Source organism: Hyaena hyaena, unplaced genomic scaffold (assembly GCF_003009895.1).
Source record: "Hyaena hyaena isolate Hyena2069 unplaced genomic scaffold, ASM300989v1 scaffold_24, whole genome shotgun sequence".
In the NCBI taxonomy this organism is placed as follows: Eukaryota; Metazoa; Chordata; class Mammalia; order Carnivora; family Hyaenidae; genus Hyaena; species Hyaena hyaena.
Genome location: NW_024080656.1, coordinates 1,110,828 through 1,130,211, shown reverse-complemented (window position 1 = coordinate 1,130,211; position 19,384 = coordinate 1,110,828). Strand labels below are relative to the sequence as shown.

The window sequence follows — 19,384 nt, the reverse complement described above, 5'->3', positions numbered from 1 at the left end:
ATAATTTTATGTGTTAACACCTGTAGAGTACTGAAAACAGTGCCTTGATATACCTTCTCTCAAAATAGATGCAAAGCACATAAAAAATTCACAAGGGCCTTGGATTCATGATATCCTCTCTCTCTCTCTCTCTCTCTTTTTTAAAGATATGCAATCTGGTCTTTAGAATAAAAGAAGATCTGGGAGGAGAGAATATCTTATGACAAATTTGGTAAAGTCAGTCTCAAAAAGTCAAAACATATTGTTCATTGACTATAATAATCCTGTTTGGTAAAATCTCAGATTACTCACGTGTACTAACATTTTGGATCTGACACTAAAGCTTTCCTTTGGTTGCCAGATATATTTGGCACTCTGGATTCACTGGACAAACTGTGCTAGTACTGAGTCAAGGAGTGTCCAATGATTGCTGTAGGGACATCCTTTTATTCTTTTTTGTCATCCTGGGTCTTCAATAATATTTCACACACAGAGAAGATGCCCAATAAATGTTTGCTGAATTAAAAATGGAAAAATACATTGCTGTGCCTCTCATAGTCAAAAATTATGTAACCATACTTCACAGTCATCCACAATTCATTCATTGGAAAGTGTAGCTTTATTTTGCTCATTCACTTTTTTGCTTACACTAAAACTTATATAGGCTAAACCACTATTTTAATTGAACATTACCATATCACAGCACACTGTGTATAATGTACATTAAAAAATAAAGAAGATTGTTATTCTAGGGAAGTGGTACTCTTAAATGGTGGGCTATTTTTGCCTAAAAGCTCCCAAAGAACTATGGTACAAATCAGACATAAAAATAATATAAAATAACCATTTCTCTCCTTCCCCTAAAGTAAGATCATAAGATATATAAGAGTTTAGTGTATAAAAAATGCAAAATTTTAAATCATGGATTTTATTTACTTACTATGGTAAGAACACAATATGATATCTACCCTCTAAGCAAATTTTTAAGAGAGTAGCACAGTATTGTTAGCTATATAGCAGATCTCTAAATGTTATTCATCTTGTAAAACTAAAATCTTATACCAATTCAACAATAACTCTTGAGATCCCCGTACCCCCAGCCCTTGGCAGCCATCGTTCTACTTTACGATTTGTATGGATTTGGGTATTTTATATTTCTCATGTTAGTGGAACCATGCCATATTTGTCCTTCTGTGATTGGCTTATTTCACTTAGTATAATGTCCTCCAGGCTCATTCATATTGTCAAATTATGGCAGTCTTTGTTTAAGGCAGAATAGGATCCAATTATATGTACAGCTATGTTTTCTTTATCCATTCATTCATCAATGAACATTCAGGTTTTTTCTACACCTTGGTGATTATGAATAATGTTACAAAGAACATGGGAGTCCAGGTATCTTTTCGAGATCCAGATTTCAATTCTTTTGGATAAATTCCCAGAAGTGGGATCATTGGATCATACAGTAGTTCTATTTTTAAGTTTCTGAGGAACCTCCATACTGTTTTCCATAGTGGCTGCACCATTTTACATTTCCACCAAGTACACAAGATTCCAATTTCTACACATCCTAACACTTGTTATATTTTACTTTTTTTAGAACAGCCAGACTAATAAGTGTGAAAGGACATCCTATTGTGGTTTTCATTTGCATTTCCCTGATGATTAGTGGTGTTAAGCATCTTTCCATATACCTAGTTGGTCATTTGTATGTCTTTTCTGAAGAAATGTCCATTCAAGTCCTTTGTCCATTTTTGTTTTTGTTTTTTGCTATTGGGTTATAGGAATTTCTTATATATTTTGGATATTAATTCCTAATCAGATATATGGTTTGCAAATATTTTTTCCATTCTGTTGGTTAACTTTCCACTCAGTTGATTGTTTCCTTTAGTGCAGAGCATCTTTTTTGTTTGATGCAGTCCCATTTGTTTATTATTGCTTTTGGTGTCATATCCAAGAAATCATTGCTAAGACAAATGCTTTCTTCTTGGACTATTGCAATTTCAGGTCTTATGTTTATATCTGTATGTATGTTTATTTCATACATTCAATACATTCAAATGAATGTTTATTTCATTTTGAGTTGATTTTTGTGTATGATGTAGGATAAGGGTCCAATTTCATTCTTTTCAATGTGGATATCCAGTTTTCCCAACACTATTTGCTGAAGAGATTACTCTTTCACCTCTGTGTGTTCTCAGATCCCTTGTCAGAGATAAGTTGTCCATATGCTATAGACTGAATGTTTGTGTTTGTGACACTTCATATGCATGGGTTTATTTATGGGCTTTCTATTCTGTTCCATTAGTCTATTTTTCTCTTTTTATGCCAGTACTGCACTGGCTTAATTACTGTAGCTTTGTGATATATTTGATATCAAAAAGTGTAATGCCTCCAGTTTTGTGTTCCCTTTTCAAGATTCCTCTGGCTATTTTGGGTCTTTTGTGGTTCCATATAAATTTTAGAATTGTTTTTCTTTTTTCTATAAAAAATCCCACTGGGATTTTGATAGGGACTGCATTGAATCTGTAGGTCACTTTGGGTAGTATGAACATTTCGGCAATATTAATTATTCTGATCCATGAACATGGGACATCTTTCCATTTATTTCTGTCTTAGTTTCTTTCATCAATATTTTGTAGTTTTCAGTGTAGAAGTCTTTCACTCCTTTGGTTAAGTTTATTCAGCATTATATTATTTTGATGCTACTATAAATGGAATTATTTTCTTAATTTCCTTTTTAGGTAGTTTGTTGTTAGCCTATAGAAATACAGCTGATTTTTATATACTGATTTTGTATCCTGCAACTTTGGTGAATTTATTAGTTTCTTTTGTTTGTTTTTGCTGGAATCTTTAGTTTCTCTACGTATGAGATCCTGTGAATTTTTATAATTGCTTCATAAGTGGTGCTGGGACACCAGCAGGTTATTAGAAAGAAGGTAGATCCTGACTTACATTATATGAGAACAAAAACACTGTCAAAGGAAAATACAAGTGAATATTTATCTAATTTAGGATTAGAGGACCTTTTTAGTTACTAAAGGTCCGGAAGAAACATAAAGTAAAAGATTAATAGATTACATAAGAAGCAAACATTATTCAGCATAAAAGACACTGTTAACAAAAATGCAAGGACTAAATGAAACAATATTTGACACAGACAATAAAGGGTTACTATCCTTATCTTTAAAAGGATACTTAGTTCAATAGCATATTTATTAACGACACCAATAAAAACAAACAAACAAAAAACAAAGGGCATGATCAATTAACAAAAGACTAACATAACAGCCAAGGAACATGAAAAATCATTCCAGTAGAGATATAAATAAATATAAATAAATGGACAACACTTTTGTCTAATAAGTTGACATTTTAACTTTTTTTTAAATAACAACCAGTGTTAAAGAACCTTTAACATGTCAATAACTTTTGCTCCAAAATTCCAATTATTACAGTCTAATCAAAAAACATAATCAGAGAATCAGAGAGCTGAACAAAAATCTCTGTAAAAGGGTGGTCCACTTAATTTTTATTTTTAATACTATAGGATATTTTAAGCAACTTTAATGATCAAAAATAAAAGTATCATTTAAAAAAAAATTTTTTTTTAATGTTTTATTTATTTCTAGGAGAGAGAGAGAGACAGCGTGAGCAGGGGAGGGTCAGGGAGAGAGGGAGTCACAGACTGAAATAGGCTCCAGGCTCTGAGCTGGCCGTCAGCACAGAGCCCGACGCGGGGCTCGAACCCACGAACCCCGAGATCATGACCTAAGCGAAAGTCGGACGCTTAACCGACTAAGCCACCCAGGCGCCCCAAAAGTATCATTAACTAAATAATGATTTATTCATAAATTGGAGAAAGAAAAAATAACACTAGGTGAAAATAAAGCAGGTATGTATATAAAATGTAATTTCAATTGTTTTTTAACAATTAATAAATGTGAATATAAACACATATATAAATAATCAAGGAGAATATACCCAAATGGAAACAAAAGCCACTTTGGGATAGATAGAATGAACTTGTAATTTTTGTGCAAACTGACTCATTTTTTTAACCATGAAATATCCTTATTGGCAGTCTCTATATAAAGATAGGATGTATCCTATGATGCTGGTTGAGACTATTCTTCTAAAGCACATTTTGGAAAGAGTTAATAAGGATGATTTTTAAAATACCTGTCTATTCCACAGATTCAGGGAATGTCTTGAATCTTGGGAGAATTGTGCTAAATTCTCCCTCCACATGTCTTTTTTTTCAATTTCTTCTTTATTACCTTTTTTTCCTCTTGTATTTGAAACAGTTATTTGACATACACAAAACCATAATTTTATTTTGATCAAAAATTTAAAGTTTATGTTTTCTTTCTCCTTAAATGGATTTTTTTTCTGATATTAACATGTAGTACCTAATTCCTTTTTATTGTACTTATTTGTCTTATCTTTGCCTCTCCTTTTATTGTTTATTTTCTTTTTCACATTATTCTGGGTGAACAGCAATCGACATTACTCCTTTATGACCCAGCCTAAACGTCTTTGCCTTTTATTTTTTTGTAAATGTTTATTCATTTTGAGAGAGACAGAGACAGTACAAGCAGGGAAGGGGCAGGGAGAGAGAAAGAGAGAGAATCCCAAGCAGGTTCTGCACTGTCAGCACAGAGGCTGATGCAGGGCTTGAGATCAGGAACTGCAAGATCATGATCTGAGCCCAAACCAAGAGCTAGACACTTAACTGACTGAGCCACCCAGGCACTCCAAGTCTCTGCCTTGTAATAGAGAAGTTTAAACCATTTACATTTATACTATATGCAGAATCTCTCTTCTGTTATTTTACCATTTTCTTAATGACTTCTGGTTATTTCTTTTATTTTCAGACTTCAGACTACTTTTTTTTTTTAAGTTTATTTATTTATTTTGAGAGAGATTGAATGAGAGAGGAGGACAGAGGGGAGAGAGAGAGGGAGAGAGAGGATCTCAAGCAGGCTCCACACCATCAGCACAGAGCCTGATGCAGGGCTTGAACTCATTAACTGTGAGATCATGACCTGAGCTGAAATGAAGAGTTGGACTGACTTAACCAGCTGAGCCATCCAGGTGCCCCTGGACTTCAGGCTACTTTTAATTTTTGCTTTGTATTTAATTTTCTCCAGCACATAGCAAAGTTTAAGTTTTGTTTTAAGAATTCTTCTTATGAGATAAAACATTCTCTTTTTATCCTCCTCTTTAAAGAGAGTTATCTACATAAAGTGGTGCCCAAATGTAGTTTTAATGCAAGCTTTCAAGTGCAGGACTAATTGGGTCACTTTTGAGGATAAAGGCATTGAATTAGGCAGGGACAAGGGTCAATTGGAAGCATCTTAGGTAAACAAGGACTGATTCACTCTATCCCTGGGTGATAGGAATAAGGTGCAGGCTTGGGAGTGAATATACCAATTCACTTTGGTATATTCTGTATCTGAAGGGACTGACAAACATTCAAAGGTATGTGTTTGCTGACAGTTGTATACACTGGCCAAAAGCTCTGGAAAGAGCTGTGGGCATGATGTAAAGATCTCACAGTTATCAACAACATAGCTAATAAATAGGGCCATGAAACTGAATAAGAAAATAGAGGCAGTAGGTACATAGAGTTAAAGAAAAAACTGATTCTTGAAGAATGCCACTTAATGTTTTTTTAAAAAAGAGCCTCCCAAACTAAAACAAACAAATAAACAAAAACCCAAAAGAATTACAAAGGAAAGTCACAAATTGCAGTCAGAAGAATAGGGAAAAAAAAGGGGGGGGGGGTTGGATATGACTCCATTTCTTGCTGTGTCTTCTCACAAGACTTTCAGGATCCAGTGATTTCTGGCCAAGAAACAAACAAAAAAAGGATTGTCCCATTCTGTAATGGATTTAGATGAAACCTGGTAAGAAAATCTGGTATAACTCTAAGAGGAGACATTGGAGAAGAACCCAACTGGGTTTCTAAGAATTGCATGTGTATTTATGCTGTTATCAAGGTTGCTAGCATCTGTCTTTCCATATCAAGCTGAAAACACCACTATCTGGGCAGTTGGATAGTCTTACTGGGAAAATCATTTTTTCTCTTTGTTTTTATGCCTCTGTACTAGTAGATTTGTTCAGTAACAAATATGTGAGATGTTTTGTTTGAAAATAATTAAAGAGAAGTAAATATAGTAATGAAGCAGGTAAAATGCTTTAGGGAATAAGGATTTGCTAGCAGTATTAAATGACATTCAAGGGTCAAGTAAGAAAAGGACTGTACCGGAATATCTCCAAGATATTGCAGGTTTGATTCCAGAACATCTCAATAAAGTGAATATTGCAATAAAGCGAGTCAAATGAATTTTTTAGTTTCTCAGTGAATATAAAAATGTATATTTACCCTATACTATAGCCTATTAAGTGTGCAATAGCATTATGTCTTAAAAAACTCATATGCATATCTTAACTAAAGTATACTTTATTGCTAAAAAATGCTAACTATTACCTGAGCATTCAGCAAGTCACAATCACTGACCACAGATCACCATAACAAATACAGTAATAATAAAAAAGTTCGAAATACCATGAGAATTACCAAAATATGACACAGAGACATGAAGTAAGAAAATGCTGTCAGAAAAATGATGCCAATAGGCTTGCTCGACACAGGGTTGCCAACGACCCTTAATTTGTAAAACAAAAACAAAAACAAAAACAAAACACCAAGAAAACCCAAAACAAACCCCCCCCCCCACAGTATCTGCAGAGTGTAATAAAGAGAAGTGCAGTAAAACAAAGTATGCTTGTAAATGTCTCTTAGATTTAGAAGCAAGGAAGTAATTGGCAATTTGGAAAAGGCAGTTTTCGTGGAATCGTGAACCTGAACATAGACTGTTACAGGTTAACCAGTAGTAGGAGGTGAGGAAGTGGAAATATGAAGCACAGCGATCCTTAGAAGAAAACTGGCTGTGAGCGGAAGATGAGAGAGAGGAAGAAGGACATAGTATTAAGGGGAGGACTGCTTAAATTAGAAAAGCTTTCAAGTGATTTGGATATGGTATAGGAGACAGTTAGAAGAAGAGCTGAAGATGGAGGAAAGAGCATAATGAATTAAGGTCTATTAGCAGGCAGGAGGGAAGAGCGAAGTATTAATGAGCCTTAGAGAGAAGAGCGAGGTATAACGTGGACCTTCAGGGGCTCAGTGTCTTCATCTTCTGCGCCTTCCAGTTCTGCAGAGTCTAGAGAGAAAAAAGGGAAGATGTCCCAGACTCTCTTGCAGTAGCGTTCCCATACAGACTTAGACCCAGACGATCCTGCACAAGGCGAGAAAGTGGAAGGAAGGCAGGCAGAGCTCCTAGCAGTGCTACTTCTGCTTTTTCTGTTGGCAAGTCCTCAGTGGACACAGAGTGTTTTTCTTTGGCATGGTTCCACTGTCCAGGTGCTTGGCTGATGGCAAAAGGCAGAACTGATGGGCAGAATTGGGCTTTTTTGTTCCCCCTAGGTGGATCCATTAGGCATGGCATGACCCTGGGGCCACCTCTTGTGACAACTTACTGGCTACTGTCAGCTAAGGCAGTGCTCCCGGGACCAAGCATCCCACTGTCCATTTCCAATCCCCCTCCTTTTTGATTGTGTAAAAGGAAGCAGTTTCCTGGAAGGGTTAGTCCTGTGGTGGTGTTTTTAGTGTTATGAAGCTTGCTAGTCCAGTCCTTCCAGGGATACTGTGGGCATTTGGTTCCCGGTATTAGATTTCATTTTGCTTGAAACGGCTAATGCAATTTCTGTTTTCTGCAAGTGAACTCTGACAGTGAGGGATGCCTCTTCTTGTTAGAAGAGAAGATGGGTGTAGATATAGATAAATTAATTTTTTTGGTAATCTCTTTGAAGGTAGGATTTTTAAGCTGGGGTATGCAGAGCTGCAAAGGGTTCATGGATAGAATTCAGGCCATTTGTGAACTTTAATGAGAAAAAAAATCCCACATCCTCTTCACTAGCCACTAACTAAAATTAGGCATTTTCTTCAATTCTAATGTAGGCATCAAATTAAGGCATCATCAGGTTCCTGTGACTTTGTCTCTAACAGAAATCACAGATGCTCTCATATTATAGAAAGAGTTGTAATAAATAAAAACATTAAAAAGGTTTTTTGAAGGGACACATGCATAGCTCAGTCGGTTGAGCGGTGGCTCAGGTCATGACCTTGTGGTTCACGAATTTCAACCCTGTGTGGGGCTCTTCATTGACAGCTCAGAGCCTGGAGCCTGCTTCAGGTTCTGTGTCTCCCTCTCCTCCTCTCATGCTTTGTCTCTCTCTCTCTCTCTCTCTCTCTCAAAAATAAAGACATTTAAAAAAATTTAAAAGAGTTGCAGATTTTAAAATATTGTTTATCCTTGTAACTATGGTAGTTATTAGATTTGCTGCTATATCTTCCTTTTATTGCATAAGGAGTATAAGTGACTATATCATAATTTTTTAAATTGATAATTACATTCCGCTGTATGCTTGTACCTTTCATCCTGACTACATGACAGTCAAAAGCATTGTTACTTGGGGGGCAAAAATGACCATGGCCAAGAACCGCTAATGTGAAGTAGTGCTAGGAGTGAGAGGTGGAAGGTAACTGGGTCAGAGATCTGATCAGAGAGAAGGTTTAAAATGGATGTAACAGAGGAGGGCAGAGGCATCTGACAAAAGAAACATGCAGTTGACCAATGCTGATGGGCCAGGTGAATTCTGCAACTAGCCCATAGATAAGAGAAAGAGGTTCTCAATTTGCTCTTTTCTGCTTGACATACGTGATGAATAGGATTGAAATGATGGAGAGTGTAGCATCAACAGTATTTATGCAGTAGAAGCTACTTAAAAATGAGAGTTACCTACAGTGTCCAAAGAGCTGTTTCTCCCACCACTGCCTCCTATACCAACATGTCAACACAACGGTTGGGATATACACCATCTCCGGACAAAGGGATAACGAGAATGTTTAGAGCCTAAAAATAACTGTTGTTGCCTCTTGTTCTGCTACTGTATACAGAAAAGAATATTCTGGATTTGAATGCATGAAGGGCTAGTATTCTGAGCCCAGTAGGCACGGATAGAAAGGATAGGAAGCAACTTTGATTCAGCAATCTGACTAATAGATATTTACCCAGGAGAAAGGGAAAAATATATATTTGTATATCCACATAAAGACTTGTCCAAGAGTACTGCTAGCAGCTTTATTCATAATAGCCCAAACTGGAAAAGATTCCAATGTTCATCAACAGTATAATACACTGGAATACTATAACTGAAATATTACAGAGCAATAAAAAAGAATATGCAGTGGCATGAATGAAACTCAAAAACATGCTGAATCAAAGCCTTGCACAAAGGTGGACTTATGGATTGCATGATTCGTTTATTTGGAGTTATGAACAAACTAATCTATAGTGATAAAAAAATCAGAATAGTGTCTGACTTGATGGGGGTGAGGAAGAGGGTTGATTAAGGGGATGGGGACATTTTCCTGGGGTGATAATAATGTTCTCTATGCTGATGGGGAGCCGGGGTACACACTTGCATGCAGGTGCTCAAATCACCAAATTGCACACTTAGACTTGTGTATTTCATTGTATGTAAATGATCCTGGAGGAACAGGTAGGGAAGAGGGAAAGGAAAAAAGAAGACCGTAAGTAAAAACTGAACTCATGCTTAATGAAATATATACTGTACTGTTTGAAATGAACTGATGTCTACAATACTCTGAAACAGAGTTTAAACTGTGCAGTTAAAAAAATGGATTGATGGATAATGAGGAAGTTCAATATGTGATACAGAAAAGATGTAAAATGTTACCTGCAGATTCTAGATGGTGAGTGCAGTTCATGTGCAATTCCTCCAGTTTTTCTGCAGCTTGAACAATTCTCATTCTGAAGGTCATGAACATGTACGTCTCATTCTTTTTGCTTTCCAAAGTATTTAATTCATCTTTGTGCAAAGAAAGTACTTAAAAACAAGCAAAGCATTGCGTCTGGTTCTTGCCCTATTTTAACAAATCCTAGAATCTCACAGGCATCGGCTCCATCCAGTGACAAGCAGCATCAATCACTACTTCAAGGCCACCACCACTTCTGGATCATGGGGACTGTCCCTGGGCACTGCATTAATGACTTTACACGTGTAGAGATACTAACGGCTCTCTTGATTGCTAACAAAAGGCTCTGGGCTGAGTCACATCCTCAGAAGCTCCAGACAGCTATGAACTAGAACAAGCAGATGCCAGAGAGGAGGATAACATCTGTGACAGCAGGTAATTTTAGGAGAATGTATTATTTAAATATGTTACGAAGCTATAGTCCTGTGTGTGTGTGTGTGTGTGTGTGTGTGTGTGTGTGTGTGTGTGTGTGTTTGGGTATAGTGAGCTCAAGTGGAAGAAGGAAAATATATTTGAGAAAGAAGATACACACTGTAAGTCATGAAAAGGAATAGTAACTTTTATCCAGTTTCTACAGAGGAAAAAGCCTTCCATTTTTTTTCTTAAGCTCATTTCCTCATTTCCGATGTCATAGGATACCGTCACCTGGCAAAGCGGTGTGACAAAGGCTGCCTGGATTAGGCACCACCAGCTCTTTTGTGGCTTTCCTTTCTCAATAAACCTTTGACAAAGGTCAGGTGTTTGAAAGGCTGGGTTTCTGCTTGTTTGGTCTAAGTGTTTCTCGCTCAGTAGAGTGATTCAGTGTCTCTGAGTGTCACTAAATAAGTGGTTTCAGTGAAGCTTTTTGGAATCTATTTCCCTAAAGGCTGCTTGGTGGCGTGCCTGGGATTGCTTTGGCTTTGTGTGAAACTGGTAAACAAACAATGTAATTACGAGGCTGACTAGTCCCCATGACTCCTGATACCTGCAGAGCCACTCATGCGAGCAGAGAGCAGGGCTTTGAACTTTAACTAAGACTGATGAAACGCCAAGGCACTAATGTGGCAAAAGCTGGATGAGATCTTAGGATCTAATGAGATCTTAGGAGCACTGGAGCAGTTGTCATAGCACTAGAAAGAATCTATGAATTAGGTATGTAGTAGGAACAAACAATATACAAGCCTTGAATGAAGACACATCAGTCTGTGATCTCCTTTATTTTGAGCCATGGCTAGAGGCCATATTCAAACCTCATTCATGTAACAGTGCCCATTAGTACTGGCTATGTGTAGGGGAACGTATCAGAATGAACGAGCTAGAGCAACCCCAAGTTGAACCACTTCATGGAGATCTGTTCTGTTCATTTCATTTTCATGGACCCTCCAGTGCTGTCATTACGGAGAGAGTGACAGTTTTTTGTGAAGTCAGGCTTCACAAAACAATCTATTCTAGTCTGAAGTGTAAACCAAGCATTTTCTGCCTGTCTCGTTGGATTAATACAGGAGAGGCATTTCAGGAAACAACTCAATTAGTGATATTCAGTTTCCAAAATGCAGCAGATAAGACTTTGAGACTTAAGAGGACTGAGGAGGAAAAGAAATTTTGGCTCATTCCCTAACACAAATTGTACATAATCAGCAAATAAGCAGGCACTCTTCATTGGTTTGCAATTCATTTGGGACTTAATTCCAATAAAGATGATGTGATGACATTTAAGAGGGTGGATGAAACTAGATACACAGGAAAACTGAAGGTGACTTTGGTGGAGAATATAGACTATGAGATATTATATAAAATAATAAAATATTCACCTCTCAAGTAGCTTTTATGAGTTGCTGATTCAATACAGTTATACTGTTTTGATCATCTATGCTAGTTACAGTCTTACTTTTACATGCATAGAGTGTTGTTTTTAAAAAATTTTTTTAATGTTTATTTATTTTTGAGAGAGAGAGAAAGACAGAGCACGAGTGGGGGAAGGGCAGAGAGAGGGAGACACAGAATCCGAAGCAGGCTTTAGGCTCTGAGCTGTCAGCACAGAGCCTGACGTGGGGCTTGAATTCAAGAACTGTGAGACCATGACCTGAGCTGAAGCTGGACATTTAATCAACTGAGCGACCCAGGAGCCCGTTTTTTGTTTTTTTTTTTTCCCTAAAAATAGAATCATCTATTGGCATTATCTTCTCATTCATTCTCCCAGGAGAACCAGCAGAAACGTTGACTGACTGGCCTTCTGACCAGAGAAGGAGCATCTTGCAAATTGCTTGTCCCCCTCCTTACCCACCCCCCCCAAGACCTGCCCTCACGGATGCCCGGATTCCTGACCATAGGCTGCAGGCACAACGCAGCTGAGCAGATGGCTGCTCACCTGCCCTTGTGTGCTCTGTGCCTTCAAGGTGAAATGCTGGTCTCACCATATTAGAAGAAAAATCCAGAAATGCTCTCTCTTCTCCACTAACATCTCTGTCTTTGGTTATCTGGGGTTGATCAGAGGAATACTGAATGCTGCATTTTTGCTTACCCATTGTTGGTTTTTTGTAGGGTTACTAATAAGTCTGAGTAACAAAAATCTTGCCACTGCCTGTACTGGGAGAGAGCTGAAGACGGAAACACTTCCGGAGGACTCTTCATGACACAAAGGCACCAGACCTTGGAGGTGATATAGGGGAGGATGCTCCATGGTGGTACTAGCTCTAGAACTTTAAGCCTCTGGGGTTGTTGTGGGCCAACTGTTCCCCCCCCCCCATATCTACCTTCCTGCCCCCCCACCCCCACCCGCAATTCATATGTTAAAGCTATAACCCTCAGTGCCTCAGAATGCCACTGTATTGGGAAAAGAGACCTTTAAAGAGGTAATTAAGGTAAAATGAGATGCTTAAGGTGTGTCTTAATCCAATTAGACTGGTGTTCTTATTAGAAGAGATTTGACCAGAGTGGGGGAAGCTGAGCCTGTGCAGAGGCAGCGGGAGGGTGCCCATCTGCAAGCCCAGGAGAGAGGCGGCAGGAGAAGCAAACTACCCACAACCTGATCTCTGACTTCTCGCCTCCAGAACCCGGTCAAAAGAAATCTCTGTTGCTTAAGTCACCCATTGTGTGGTGTCATGTTATTGGCGGCCCTAGAAGTCTAATACAGGGGTTTCAAAAAAAATGCGAAGAATATTTGGAATTGTTCAAAGTAAAAGCCCACAGAGGCTAACTCAGAGTTGGCTGAACTGTGTTCCTAGGGAGTTTAGTAACTGTTACCAGAAAAGGAACGGGGCGGGGGGCGGGGGGTGGGGGGTGGGGGGAGATTCTGAGCTCAGATGGATGTGGGACACGTGCTGGCTTAGCCAGGTTTCTCTGCTACAGAACTTCTCCGTCTTTCATGTGCTGATTGACACATTTGCAGGATTCATACAATCCACGTGTCATCCTTGACACCTGTCTTTCCCACACATTTGATTTCCAAGCCATCGCCAATTCCCAATGACTATATCTTGAACAGAAATATTTCTTGGACTAGTTCACCTCTCTTGTTGAACTGCCACTGAAGCCTGGACCAAACTTCCCAGGTCTCTTGTTCAGTCCGCTGCAAAGCCTTCCTGACTGGTCTTGCCCACACTGGAGGGTACTCTCTAACGTCTTCTCCACAAATCCCCGCGGAGCAGTCTGTGCCAAGCACAGGCTGGATCACACCAGCTCCCTGACTTCAAAGACGTTTGAGTGGCCTCCCACTGTTCCTAAGATGAGAGAGGACAAAATTCCTGCTCATATCTTCAAGCTTCTCTTAAGCCATCCTCCTTTCTGAGTTCCATATTCATAGGTCTTCTTTTAGACCTGCATTATTTTGCTCCTGTCTGCCGAAGGGTCTTTGTTCCTGCGGTACCTTGTTCCTGGCTGACTCTTCATATCTTCCTCCAGAAGCTTCTTTCACTTCCCTCCCCCTTTTGAGTCAAAGCTCTCTACTACTGAGTCACATTGCACTTGTCACCCTGAAAGTTTATATCTATGTGATTACTTGGTTAATACCTGAATTTCCCTCTTCGAGACTACAGATTCTGAGTTTATGAAACATCCTTTGTGAAATATCCAGTTCATTTACTGATTAAGGTTTGGGAAGGGCACGTCTGAAACTCAGAGGCAAGAACTTTTATGCAGAAAGAAAGTGAACAGGGTTATAGAGAGAGGTCTTGGGTCAATAGAAACATGTAATTATTTTGCTGAAATTTAGCATCCTTTGACATCAACCACCCATTTGAGAAGTTGAATAGAGAGAGGACACGACCCTGGGGCTAAGTTCTGGAGGTACATGTGAGCGTGTAACTTTTTACAATTTTGTGACAAAAGACTTGTATTGAGAACATACACATATCATCTGATGAACCAAACGTCTGCACCCAGGGCTCTTGCGTTCAGTAAGATGAAGAACTCCGTGAAAAATGGCCAAAAAATGAATGGACCCTTCCCAATAGATGTAGAACAGCCACGAACAGAAACCATCCCAGTGGTGCGTGGCACCAAAGAGGAACCGAACGCACGCCTCGGCCGAACTGGCCTTTGAAGTGACACAAACAGCCCAAGAGGAGAAGCGACTCCTAACTACTCCTTGCAGAGAAGAAAACAGGCCAGAAGATGTGTCTGTTCACCACCCCTCAACCACTGGATATCTTACAATTTCCATACAGGGGTGGCCCGCAGGGAAGCCTCACGATACTGGAAAATTCCCGGACACGCACTGGGTGCATAGCTCTTGGTTCTGAAACTTTTGCTTTTGAAATGTTTCAAATCTATAGAAGGACTGGAAGGCTGCTACCAAAGAACGGCCACCTCACCTTTCAGCAGCCGGCCTCGTCGTGTTTTGGGTTTGCTCCAAAGAAGCTGCCCTTTCCTGCTGTGCTGTGGACAAGGTTGGTTGTGACCATGCCTCCAGAAAGATGGGAAGGACTGCGCAGTCGGATCACAAATGCCCACACTGCCGGAAGGGCCCCCAGACTCCCCACAGATAATTCATCAAGAAATATTTAGGGCTTGACCTTAAATAACATGCTACGGGAGATAAAAAGACATTTATGGGACATGCTTTAAGAAAAAAAAATTTTATAACCATTTGAGAAAATAAAACCCTTTCCTGTGAAAGAATAACCAGCAATAAAAATATCAGATAAGCCTTGACTGATGGGATGTAGAAAGTGCTGACAGAGTTAGAACAAGATTGTTTCTAGTCATGTTTCTTTGTGGAAATGGATTCCCTATGGAAATCCCTATGGAAAGCAGCACATCTTAATGATCAGTTAATTTCCTTGTACTAAAAGACCGACATAGGATGGTAATTTTATAAGGCAAATTTCAAATAAGTCTTACAAATACTAATTTCTTCTGTTCTACTGTGACCAAACAGAAGTGTAAGAGGGCTGATGTCCTATCTGAACAATATTTATAATTATTTTAGGTCTTTACTGGAAGGACGATTCAAAGCTTGGGGAAGTTATTTGTTCCCTGAAGGGCTAACCTTAGTTTGGGGGACTGAAGCCAAATAATTAAGCCATTTTTCCCTTTTGACAAAGAATGGGCTAGTATATTCACCTGATATAGTAGGTCAGCCCCACGCTATGAGCCTGCTGTGGGAGGCCGGATTCTCAGTGTCTCCTGAGCTTGGCGATCTGGGCAGCGTTTCCCTTAGAGCCCATTATTTCCAGAGGTCTGCATCTAGGGCTTAGAGAAATCAGAACCAGGTAAATACTGAGTAAGATCACACCTGGTACAAAGGTTAATAATATCCAAGGAAAAATATTGTGTGAATGGTGGGCTGGGGTGGAGGGAGGTCTCTAATGGCTCTGCAAAGTAAGTGCGGGTGTGTTTTTAAATAATTACAGACGGTCACTGAATTTGGGCACTGTGTAATGTAGACTGGAAATTAGTCTTCAGGAGGATGGGGTTTTCAGGTTCAAGTGATCATTTTCGAGAAGGTTCTGTCAAAATGCCGCTCATGAAAGTACATGGTATGAGAACTTGGATCTCTAAAACCTAAGTTCTAGATTACATTTTCCAACCTGGAAAGGACTCAGGAAGAAATATTGTTCTCAGAGTCACAAAGCTACCTGTTTTCTTTAATTTATGCTTTCATCTCATTCTTTTCTAAGTTTTTTCTCAATGTGCACATATCAGTTTCAAAATCAGGAGATAAACAATAAAACTTTTTATTAAATAAAGACCAGAGTTGAAGCTTCTCACTTTTAAACTGCTGCTGTCAGCAAGGAAGATTCTCAAAAGCTATTGGCAAGTCAAAGCCCATGGATTGGTGGACACATCTCTGATGGAGTCCTTAACACATATCTCTGACCTGTACTCTAAAAACTTCTAAGCATCCAAGCTTACTGAAATTACTTAGAAGTCTGTCACTTTATTACATTTTAACAGTTGTGTTGAGATATAATTCACATAACTTACCATTCACCTACTTAATGTGTACAATTCAATCGTTTTTAGTATATTCACAGACTTGTACAGCCATAGCCATGATCAATTTCAGAACATTCTGTACCTTTGGTCATGAACTCCCAATCCACCATTTTCCTCAGCCCGAAGCAATCACCAATTCACTTTTGTTATGGACCTTTCACATAAAGGGAATTGTGTAACATATGGCCTTTTCTGCCTGGCTTCTTTCACTTCGCTTAATATTTTCAAGACCCATCCATCTGTAGCATGTATTCATTCTTCATTCCTTTAGTCTGCTGTATGGATGTATCCCATTTTATTTGGCCATTCATCGGTCAATGGACATTTGAGTTGTTTCTACTTTTTGGCTATTATGAATAATGCTGCTATGAGCATTCATGTTCAAGTATTTGTGTGGACTTAGGTTTTCATTTTTCTTGGGTGTATTCCTAGGGATGGAATTTCTGCATAATACAGCTAATTCTATGTTCCTTAAAAGAGAAAGTGCCAGACTGTTTTCCAAACTGGATGTGTCATTTCATATTCCCACCAGCAGTGTATGAAGGTTCTCATTTCTCTATATCCATCTTTGCAAACACCTGTTATTGCCCATCTTCTCGATTGTATAGCCATTCTCATGAGTGGTTATTATAAACTGGTACACTTTGTTATCTTTAACATGTGCTTTTAAGAATTGTTTTCTTATTACAGAAGTCATACAAGCTAATAATCACCATTTCTTCATGTGCATGTGCTGATTTGACTCCCAGCTTCTAGGCCAAAAACAATACCATGGACGTGTTGGCACAGTTATGACCTTCATTTTAAAAAGAGATGGGAGGCTCAGGGATGTTAAGAAGCTCTAAAGCTGGGATTGAACCCAGGTGTGTCTAAAGGCTTGTGTTTTTCACCGCAGCGTTAGCCTGTTTTAACGGCTGCTATGTGCATACATAAACACATGGAGATCAAATGGGATAATGAAGTGAACTTATGAATTTACGGCATCTGGTAACAGAGAGTAAATGTTGGTGGGCCAGGGCTTTCAGATTATAGAGACAGGCACCATGTTATCTGTTGAGAGATTAAGGAACAGAGCACGGATTTCTGTGACCGCAGAGAAATTTAAAGAAGACCTGAGATTAAGGAGTATCACATTAGTTAGGATAAACTATGATCTCTTATCATCCCATCTGGAGAATGAGGACATTAATCATCCTAGGGTTATGGTGACAAATAGCATCAAAACATGTGGTAAATGTGTTCACCTTTGGTCTGTGCACTTGAGAGAATGAGGCTGGTTTCTCCTGAATTACTATATCATCTGAATGTAGCAGGATACCTTGGGTTTTGTGATTACTTTCCACCTTACACAAAAGAGTTCCTTTCTCTTACTCTTTGTAGTTGAAGAAAAATTATTTTGCTATAATTAAAATTATTTTGAGTTTTGGCCACAATAGTAAGCAACTCTAGACATTAAAATCCCTCATGCTCTAGTTAAACATTACTAGAAGAAAGTTCCCGCTTACTACAACCCCTTTCCTAGAAACCTATTCTGTGGCACTACACATATAATTATTATATCTTTATCAAGACTCTTTCCCGTTTCCAAATTTGCATCTGTGACTCAAACAGAAGATTTCAAGGGAACTGATCTTCTAAAAAACGAATGCATACACATTGCTAAAGGTGGCATATTTTTATACATAATTTCCTGAAGAGAACTAGACAAAAGTTACTCCAACTTCAAGAATCTTAGCAGAAGACACACTTTGGTTTGGGGTGGGGCAGAGTTAATTCAGGAATAAGAACTATAGACTAGAACACTCTTTATTTTAAAGATGTCTAGTTAGAGCAAAGGATTGTTGTCTCAGTCTTTGGCTTGGTCTTGGCAGCCTGTGTTTAGAGGGTTTATCCTCCTAGGGGGTGAGGGGGTGGGGCTATGGGTGGGGTGGATGAAGATAAGATAGCAATTTCAGTTTTATCACAGTTATGAATTTGGTGCTAGGGTTGAAATGCTCAGCAGGGGTAAGAAAAGGGAGCCTTGTTTCTATGGACTGTATAAAGAAGAGGGAAGGAGGAACTTTAAGAAGAATGATTTCTCAATTTTTATTTCTTAAAAGGTGCTCTTATGGCTGCATTTCCTCTAAAACCAGCGTTTGGTGTCCACTTAGAGTGAAACAGCAACTTCTTGGTCAGGCAGTATATAGAAAGATCAAGAAGGATTTGTCCTAAATCAGCAGAAGGTCAAGCAGTAGAGCTTGAAGAACGGATTCTGCTGATGGATCTTTAATAAGTGACAGTATTGATCTCTGAGATCATTAAGCTTTGGTATTTTCATCTGTCTAAAAAAAGCAAATTCTTTTATAAGGAAATGAAAACACCTACTAGATGATTATAGGCTAATTTGTGAGTTTCCAGGTGTCATTTAATCTTCATAGTTGTATCAGTAATGTCACTGCATAAAAATCAGGGACATCTCACCTAATGCGGAAGCACCTGCTCCAAGGGTTCGTGCTAACACTGAGGAAAGAGTCTGCTGGTGAACTTGACTGAGTCACCTGAACAACTTGCTTAACCTCTCTGAGCCACCCCTTTAAGTTAGATGATGTAAATCACTTCGAGTGCCTGGCACAAGGGAGGCGCTCAGGAAATGTTAGCTATTCCTGCTCACTGACAAAGAGATTTTAACAACCATCATCACGACATGGGGTCTTGCCCTTCCACTCATCTTAGGGCACGCATCATGTCATCTGTATTTTATTTGGCCTCCGCATTCACAGACTGGGTTTTTGAGTGCCTACTGTTGGCAGATAATGGGCCCAGAGGAGTCAAAGATGCCTGACCCACAGTCCTTGCATTGATGGGAAGGAAAACAAGGTGATGTCATCAGCTGAAAGTAACAGGAGGGAGAGCCAATCAGTGGGGTTGGCTGTGAGGCACAGTGAATGCAGTTTCCGATGGGTTAAGTTTAAAGGGGCTTGGGGATCTGCAAGCTGTCCAGCAGGCACCTGTTACCAGGGAATCTGTCGCTGTGTGGGGGGGGGGAGGGCTGGAGACAGGACATTCGGTGCCATGTGCACCATCTGAGCCATGAGCAGTGCA

At 39.1% G+C, this 19,384-nt stretch overlaps 1 protein-coding gene across 2 annotated transcripts in view; it reads right to left on the bottom strand.

Annotated features, from left to right (window-relative positions):
- The window catches only part of CUNH4orf19 (chromosome unknown C4orf19 homolog), a 64,735-nt gene extending 49,183 nt beyond the window's left edge, over positions 1-15,552 (bottom strand). For both annotated transcript variants that reach the window (XM_039226957.1, XM_039226958.1), the window contains exon 1: positions 15,428-15,552. The gene's annotated coding sequence lies outside the window, so the exon portion shown is untranslated. The remainder of the gene's footprint in view (positions 1-15,427) is intronic.
- Positions 15,553-19,384: the final 3,832 nt, after the last annotated feature.